Below are 9,240 nucleotides of genomic sequence, written 5' to 3'. Positions count from 1 at the left end.
GTCACAAATAAACTCATTCATAAAGACCTTAACATCCCATTCATTGCAGATTTGACCCAAAACAGATATGCGTCTTTTTATTCCAAACTCCTTAACCATCCTAACCCATTAATTCTTAATCTTTCATCCTTAACAATCCCTGATAACCCTCCGAGGCGTCTGAAAAGAAGATGGCCACGGGACCTTCTAGTTTAAGTTAAAGTTTGAATACTACATATTTACCTATTGTATTATTTTGTACAGTTGTAAATTACATAAAATAAATAATTAAAATAAAATAAAAAATATTCCAGAGATATAGTTTCACTACTTTAACAAACATTGTGTTTGTTTTTGTTTTTTTATTGGTCATGTAAAACGTTAATAGATAAAAAAGTTCCATTGAAATTTATCATTGATAAAAAATTATCCTGCTTACCATTGATGGAGTGTCGGACATCTTGACTAATTTCTTCCCACTCTACTAGAAGGTCAGTTCTCAGCTGATTAATGAGTCCTGTGTCCCTGCCTCCAAAACATCTCCCAGAGGTGTTCAATTTGGTTGAAGTCTAGGGATCAAGCTGGACACTCTGTTCTTACATTGTCATTTCTCTGAAATTTTGGACAATTCCTGCCACTTGTATTCTCAGTGTCTCATACAAGTAACACTCTGCATTTAGCAGTTCATGTCCAATGATAACAAGCTGTCCCATAGATATGGGATCCTAAACCATTATTGACCTGAAAATTTTTAAGGAAAAATAGAAAAGAAGTCAGAAATCATAAAAAGTTTTACAATTCGTACTAAGAAATTTGTAAAATAAGGAAACCAACATAAAAAAAAAAAGATTGTTGGTATATTAAAGATCTTAAAAAACCGAGATGTAAATAAGTCCCAATGAGGTTGCAGCTGGCCTGCAAGAAATACTTTCCTATTAACATCAATTAAATAAAAATTGTTTTTATTATATTCTTTTAAAGAATTTAAAATGAAAAGGATATTTTAGATTAGTGGAATGATAGTGATGTGATTGAATATTGATTTTGTTTCCTAAAGCGTCCTATCACCCATGAGAACTTTAAGTTTTTTTTCGGAATTACATCATTAAAAAATGTATACCAGGAAATGTTTTACGTCGGTTAAATTCAAAATTCCATCACTTATAAAAAAATGAATTTTTTATTGAATAAATTTGTTAAAAAATCAATAAGGATGACAAAGAAAGATATTAAAATTGATTGCATATTTATTAATGCTTAAATATAAACTATAAAGGCTATAAAATGTGGTTTTATGTGTGTATTCACATTTTTATCAAGCAGAATTCAACTTATATCAGTTCCTAAGAAATTGAACCCTAGTATGAGGTTCACATGTAATTATGTGATTTAATGGATTTTAGCCACTTTTTGGTCCTACACATCTTATTTTGTACTTTTATGAAATATTTATTTTTAACCAGAAATTAATATATGTAGCAGAGTTACACCACCTAATTTGAGGGATGGATGAACAGTTCGGTATAAAAAGTTATGAAAATGGATAAAATTGAAATTAATTTACATTGTTTTACTTATCCTCTTTTTAATCAAAATATCAATAAAATAATCAACTGTTGATTTCGATTTGTGTAATTGGTAATATCAGACATTCAGAATATTTATTTTGTTAGGCCACTTTCATACTTGTTATGCAAAATATGGCATATTAACATATTTATAGTTTTCTTTGAAACTGGATTTTATATCTGAATAACTTTTGAAAAAATCTAGTATGATTCTCATATTTTTTTACCTCAATAAGCTATTGGTTAGCTTTATATGAAGTGATTTATTTTTTTCTGGATAACCTATTTTTTCTTTATGGTTATATACCCTTTTGTTATTTTTAAATAATATTTAAAACATAATATAGAAAATTATTTATATACAGACTAATTTAACACAATGGTTATAATTATAGTTGAAAATCAAATTACTAATTCCTATTTTCTTGTTACCTGTTACCATAAATTATTATTTCTACTGCATATCTTAAAGATTTGTCAGTAAATACATATTAAGTGAAAATATCTTTGAAATCAAAATTACTCGATTTATTTACATTTAAAATGTAATGTAGATAATGCTATGGTACTTTAAGATAGCAGAGGACTGTATTTGTTTTACTGTATCCTATGTATCAAGGAAGCTATAGTATGTTTCTAATGGAATAACTATTTTTTTATAAATAAAAGTACAAAGCACGAAAGCCGCAACAATTGTTTTCTTGTTTTTCTCTTTATTTTCATTGTATTTTTGTAAGTAATTTTAAAAATCGTTGCTCGTATTATTTCAATACTTGTTATTCGGGAATGTGCATTATTAAGTTCAAAGAAAAGATAGTAATAGTATATTTCTATCTTTCACAGGTCTTGATTTCGACTTCACATTTTGTATAAAAATCAAAATAGTTATAATGAAGTACCTTCAATAAACTAAGTATGCTTATTACTAATTTAATTAATTATTTCAGTTAATATCCAATATCCACTATCTCATATCCATTATAGATCCAACATACTGTTAAGGGCGGAGGAGCAAAGCCGAGTAATGATCCTCTTAGTCCTTTCTTCGCGCAGAGAGAAGTGGTTTCTTGGTTGATTTATTTATTTTGTTGGCGTGTGAAGATGGCAGTTGTGATAAACATTAAGCTTTAATTGTGTGAAACACTTAGCATTATTAAAAAACAAAATTCATCATTAATACAGTCTTATATTAGTGTCAATAAAATTTGCATTGTCGAAATCAAGACTGAGGTTGTAAAACATGTAATGCTAAAAAGGTACATGTTTGTTTATGTAATTCCATGAGGTTTTGTATTTTATTACTACAAGTAATAATACTTTATGATTCAGTCTTATGGAAGGATAGACAAAATATATAAAAGCCTTTGTTAAGTGTTCTATTATTTATGAAATTCAGTATTAATGTTTTGAAATATTAGAAGTATAATATTATTTATTTAATAAAAAGTTTATGAAGACTGTTTGTCAATTGATATTTCTTTTAGTTATAATTTCCTTTTTGTGATTTTTTGTTGTTTAACTTTTTTTTTTTTTAATATCAGTCCCACAGATCATTCCCTGCGGAGGTAGCCGCTCCTCCCTTACAGTTAGAAAGTCATTTTCATACTATATACTTGGAACAATGTTAGCATCTATAAAATTAATTTTTTTATTATTACTTAACGGAATTTAAATTTTTAGTAATATTTTTAATATTCACTTGTCAAAAGTGAAACCCTCTACCTTATCCCATCTCCTGACAATACCATAGGATCAACAATCCTCTTTTTATTCTTAAAAATCTGTTTACATCTCTCTCTGTTATAATATGATTAAATGATTTTTATCATCAAAACTCATTGTAATTAATTTCTATTGGTCTCTGAATAATGTCTGTTTTTTAAAGAGGATATGCGAGAGTCTATGGTTTGCTGAAATAAAATTTTTGTTGCAAATTTTCTTATGTTATAAAGATCCTATATTGTTTACTTTGTTTCTTTAACTTGTAAAAGAATTTACTATTAGTCACTTCAACATTTTATAATTTTTTTTTTACCAAAAGATGATTGTTTTTATTGTATGTCATCTCTTTTTGTTCAACTTATATTTTTAATTACTACAAAAATTATATTCAGAAAGTGTAATTTAACGTTTCTTTATTTTGGTACTGATAGATCTGAGAAAAGCTGTTGATTTCAGGTATGAACAAAGACAGATGGTTCTGCCAATGTGGCAGACGATTTATATCAGCTGGGCATATGCATTCACATCAGAGACATGAATGTGGCCAACAGTTCTTTTGTCCATTATGTGGAAGAAAATTTTCTACTAAGAAAAATATCCATGTTCATGTTAAGAAGGCTCATCAAAATGCTTTTATCAAAAGATAGAAACTATGTCATTTTGGTGTTACAAAATGGATCTGTGCTGATATGGGTTTAGTCATTCAACGAGGTACTTCTGCAAGGAACATGTATAGATCAATGTTGGTTAATTCATGTAATGATATTGTCACTATTTGGATTGAACTTTTATGATTAGTAAAATCACATTATTGGCATCAAAATAATGGACTAAAATTTTTCATTTATTTCAGGTACAGAGAGGAGGGCATTCAGATTTTATTGTGATTGTGGGAGAAGGTTTATAACCGCCTCTCATCTTCGATCACATCAGAAACATGAGTGTGGAAAAACATTTCCTTGTTCACTCTGTGGTAAACATTTTAAGACCCGCAAACAGATCCCAACGCATATCAAAACGGTACACTATGATCTAATTAATAAAGCTGGGTCACAACTAAATTGTTAATCTAGTTACAATTTATTTATTGTTTTATAAAAAAAATAAATAAATAAAGGCTACCATGACTGATTAACCTATTATTAAGTTGTAATTGAATTTGAACTTATATTCGGCAGAATGGTGAGATTCCTATGGTGACAAAGTAGATTGCCTATTTATCAAAAATAAAACATTTAAATTTAATGTGCTTAATTTACGGAATAAAAGTTTTATTTATGAAAGTAAAATAGTACTTTATTATATATATATTTTTTTTTTAACCGTGAATTATTCAACCATGCTCAATGTATATGTTTTATTGTATTGAAATACTTTGGTGTACTTATTCATAAATAATTTCTTATCAGCTCCTTTGGATGTATATTTATGTTTTTGTTTTTTTTGTTCTTTTGTGTTTTTTCAAAAACCTGAGATCTAAAAACAGTGCTAACTTTAAATGATAAGGCTCAGATCTTAAAAGTTATATCAGAAATAATATTTTGAGTTATTTTGCTTATAAAATAAGTTATTGAATCAACAGCAAATTAAATTGTAACAAGAAATAAATATTTGAAATGATTAGACTGAATACAGAATTTTATTTATTGGATTATGGATTTCATTTTTTTTTTTTCATTTTACTGCTTAAAAAATATTATTTATAGCTGAAAAGGTATGTTATAAAAACTTTGATATCATCACATCATTAATTTTACCTGTTCATTAATCCCGTCATAATGTGAAATACTAATCAAGTTGGAAATTTAAAATCAAACATTAAATTGGATTTTTCAAATGATGTCAAATTGGCTCCGAACGAATCTAATAATACTAATAGCTATTTTTTTTTTTTTTTGGAAAATATATTTTTATTTCATTAATTTAAGAGGTACTAATGCTTCTTTGTTGCTTATTTTATTTTTACTAAAATATTGTGAGATCGGGCAATGAAATATTAAAATGCCAACTGAATTTTCATTTTACAAGTTTCAAAGGGTAAATTCAGGTCACTTGATATAGACTTTGATAATTGTAATAAAAATATAAAAAATTAAATTTACTATTATTTATGATATCCTAGGCTGTCTCCACTAAAATAAAGTTATTATACCCTATCTATAAGTCTGAATCTCGGTATTTCCTTCTACAATAACCGATTCCCATCCTTCCTCTGATTTCACTATTGTCTTCTCTACCCTCATAACCTAATATCATAAAAAATCACCTCTTTTGTCCATTTTTATGTGGACTAACATTAAATCACAAACCTTATCCTCTTAAATTTCAGTAAAACTTTCAACACTATCAATCATTCCTTATTACAATTCAAACTCTTATCCTGAGGTATTTTACAGTAATATTCCGATACAAAATGCTGACATAGGACATTCTTAAAGTCTCTAATTACAAAAAAAAATTGACCTCGGCAAGCCATAGAAGATGTGAAAGAAAAGAAACTCAACCAACGGTACGGACTTCTTTCTAGGCTACTTGACAGATACTCAAAATTATCACTGTTTAACAAAATAATCATTTATAAAGTACTTATAAAACCACTTTGGTCATATGGCATTGAGATAAGGAGAACAGCGAAAAAGTCAAATATAAAAGAAATCCTATCATTCCAATCCAAAGTATTTAAATGTTCGACGCCTCTTTTTATATTTCTAACGAGATCTTTCACACTGAATTTTAAATTCCTTTTGTCACAGCAACTGCCACAGACTTTTTAAATAATTTTGACAACATACTGACTTTAAATTTCAATCCATTAATGTAAGGACTATCTAGTACCACTGACCCTAACCATTCCCTCAGAAGACTATTCAGGTACTGGCCAAGAGACTTGCTACACTATCTAAAAAAACAACGTTTTTTTCTCTTTTCCATGCAATCATATTTGCTCTTTGTTTAAGCAAATAGCAAATTCTAATAAAAAAAAAAATATTTTTTACACCTTGGAAGTTTTTAATTTATTTAGTTATTTTTTTTTTAAGTTAGCCCATCATATTTTTGTTCATTGTAATAATATTCTTAAAGGGCAATAGTCTAAGGATAAAGGAACTATTTGTTTTAAATTAATCCAGTTCTAGTTGGGTGAAATAATTTGCTTAAGACGATCAGCTTTTTTATCTACTATCCTTCTATTTTTACCGGAGACTTTTAGGAATTTTAACAAGGTAATTTATTAATTATTTTCTTTACTAAACATCTAATTTATATTTATTTACATACTTTAGAATAATTAAATTTTTTATAGGATTAAAACAGACGGTATCTTCAATGAACGATAAATTCTTTTATCGACTTTCTCTGAAGAAATATTCCTGAAATATTAAGTGAACATCGTTTCAAGCATAACTGCTGTTTTTGGTATTTTTTTTATTTATCTATAACATGATATGTATGATGTACTTGACAGTAGTGATAACTAGGACATGATGGTCAAGAAGGGAGGGGGGAAGTTGGTTCAACAAAATAAATAACACAATATTTATATATTTTTTCTTATATTCCATTATTTTCACCAGCATCCTGCTATCCGCTATGACCATCATTTCCAAATATTTTTTAAGACTTGGAGGGTGTTTGTAAAAAAAAAAAAAACTGTTATTTTGAATATAATAAAGGCATATTTAATTTGAACTTGTTTATTTATTTTTTCTATTTTAATTATATCCTGAATATTTTTACTGATTTTCCAATTCCAATTCTGAAAATTTAATTTGATGTTTAAAAGGAGAGAATGTTACAATTTAAATATTTTTATGTTATTTTACTCAAAGGGTACTGAATAATGAAGTAATGTTTTTTAGTTCATCCATGTTAAAATTTAATAATAAAATATATTTTATTAGTAACTTTTGATTAGAAAATAAAAATAATTAAAATTGTTAGCAACAAATTACAAATTAAAAAAAAAATGTACTTCTTGTAATGTTGGATTTATAGCCAAGTGTTTGAATTATTATGTATGTGAGATTTGTGTTTGTGTTATTATGAGACACATTGTGTTTGTTTTTTTCACATCAGTGGGGGAAAATCTTTCGTAAGACAGTGTGAGATTCCTACTTACTAAAAAACTACCACCCTACACATCATAACCACCTGTAGTATAATGCTGATATTAGCTCTATTCAAGTTCTTAGCAAGGATGCATACAGAAAATAATTGAGTTATTTACTATTATAAAGGGGTGTCTCAAATTTTAAAACAGTGTACAATTTTGCAAAAGGGTCTGTAAAAAGTTTTGAGGCATTCTGAGTAGTTTTATTATGTTTCCAATGTCATTTTTCATAAAATTGTAGTGGATAAACATAATCCCAAAAGCCTTAAGTACCAATAATATGAGTTCTATTCTCCAGTTTTTCTTCTTAGCCAATATCATGTGAACAATTCTCAGAACTGACTTCTGTCAAAAAGTCCTATCTTGCTCTTCCTTTTCTCCACATTAATCTTAGGCAACAGAAAAACAGATATATCACTAATCTGGATTATCTCTCTAGGAAGTCTGGTGAGTCAATTCTTTTAAAATTTTTTGAGGTTAATCACTATATAATAATCAAAACAACAAAGAAAGATAATATAGAAAAACCACCAAGTCAAAAAAGAATCACAGAATTTTATAAAGAAATAAACAAAAAGATTACAATAGATGACAACAGAGAAGAAGTACAAGAGGAAACAAATAGTAATAGCAATAATAAAAAGTTTTATAAACTACAATACATACCAGGACTTACCAATAAAATTAAAAAAACTCTGAAAGAATATGTCCATACAAATATCAGAACCGGTTTATACAACAATAATAAATTACAAAATAAGCTGTCAAACATGAAAGACAAAGTTGATAAGATGGAATAACTAAACCCAATTTATAAGATAGATTGTAAAAATTGTGAAAAAGTATATATTGGTGAAACATCTAAAAAACTAGAAACTAGGATTAAGCAACACATCACCAATTGTAAAAACACTAAAAATATAAATTGCACAGCTCTGGCCTATCACAACATAAAACTGAACCACGAATTCAACTTTGAAAACCCAAAAATAATAGATACAGTACAAAATACAAAAAACAGAAGATATCTAGAAGCTATATACATAACAAAAAACATACAAAACACAGTAAACTATAAAACTGACACTAAACACTTAAACACACATTACGCAGATATTATAAATAGACTTAAAATAAAAACATAAAAATCAGATAAAATGAACAGGTTTATGTGAAAAATAAAAAATCACTAAGTTTATAATAAATACAAAACAGGGAGGTAACCAAACAGCACACTGGACATGAGATAAGGGCCAAAGAGATAGTAAGAAATGTAGAATGATGGCTGTGCCAGAGAGAAGTGAAGATGCACAAATGGTGGACATGATTTCCCATATGAAATCATGAGGTGATTTTTATTGTATAAAATAAAATATATAAGGATGAAGATTGGTGTTATATAGATTTTATTATTGTTATAGGTTTTTATAGTGCATGAATATGGGACAGTGGTCCCGAAACGTTGTACAATTGTCATGAATAAATAAATAATAATTTATTTCAAATGATGGAAGTGATTAACCTCAACAAATTTTAAAAGATATATCACTGTTTCATTCATGGGAGTACACGATAGGCACTATAATTCGTCATCTATCCTGAAGTGGAGTAGAATTTATTTTTATGCCCGCTTGTTAATACATTAAGTAAAAGATATAAGGATAGTTACTACCTTTAATGTATGTCTAGTGCACTTGTTGAATATTTTGAATTCGGTAGCAATCATTTCTATTTTTAAATTATGAAAAAGATGATCGGAGTGCGGCCAGAAGAAAATAAAAAATAGTTAAAAACTATTTTTATTTCTGATTGTACTCTGAACATATTGTTCATAATTTGAAATAATACGGTCAATCATTTATA

At 27.5% G+C, this 9,240-nt stretch overlaps 1 long non-coding RNA gene and 1 other non-coding gene across 2 annotated transcripts in view; one reads left to right on the top strand and one right to left on the bottom strand.

Annotated features, from left to right (window-relative positions):
* LOC136797233 (uncharacterized) overlaps window positions 1-9,240 on the bottom strand; it is a 17,785-nt gene that overhangs the window by 4,562 nt on the left and 3,983 nt on the right. The window contains exon 2 of the long non-coding RNA XR_010845076.1: window positions 419-720. This is a non-coding gene — a long non-coding RNA (uncharacterized lncRNA). The remainder of the gene's footprint in view (window positions 1-418; window positions 721-9,240) is intronic.
* Window positions 7,222-9,240, top strand: part of LOC106689398 (uncharacterized) — a 25,912-nt gene continuing 23,893 nt past the window's right edge. Inside the window, exon 1 of the transcript XR_010845072.1 lies at window positions 7,222-8,725. This is a non-coding gene — a transcript (uncharacterized protein). The remainder of the gene's footprint in view (window positions 8,726-9,240) is intronic.

This window comes from Halyomorpha halys, unplaced genomic scaffold, assembly GCF_000696795.3.
Source record: "Halyomorpha halys isolate HHAL.00 unplaced genomic scaffold, Hhal_1.1 Scaffold1351.1, whole genome shotgun sequence".
NCBI classification, from domain to species: domain Eukaryota; kingdom Metazoa; phylum Arthropoda; class Insecta; order Hemiptera; family Pentatomidae; genus Halyomorpha; species Halyomorpha halys.
Note: the sequence above shows the minus strand (reverse complement) of the source record. Positions and strands in the feature narration are given on the sequence as shown.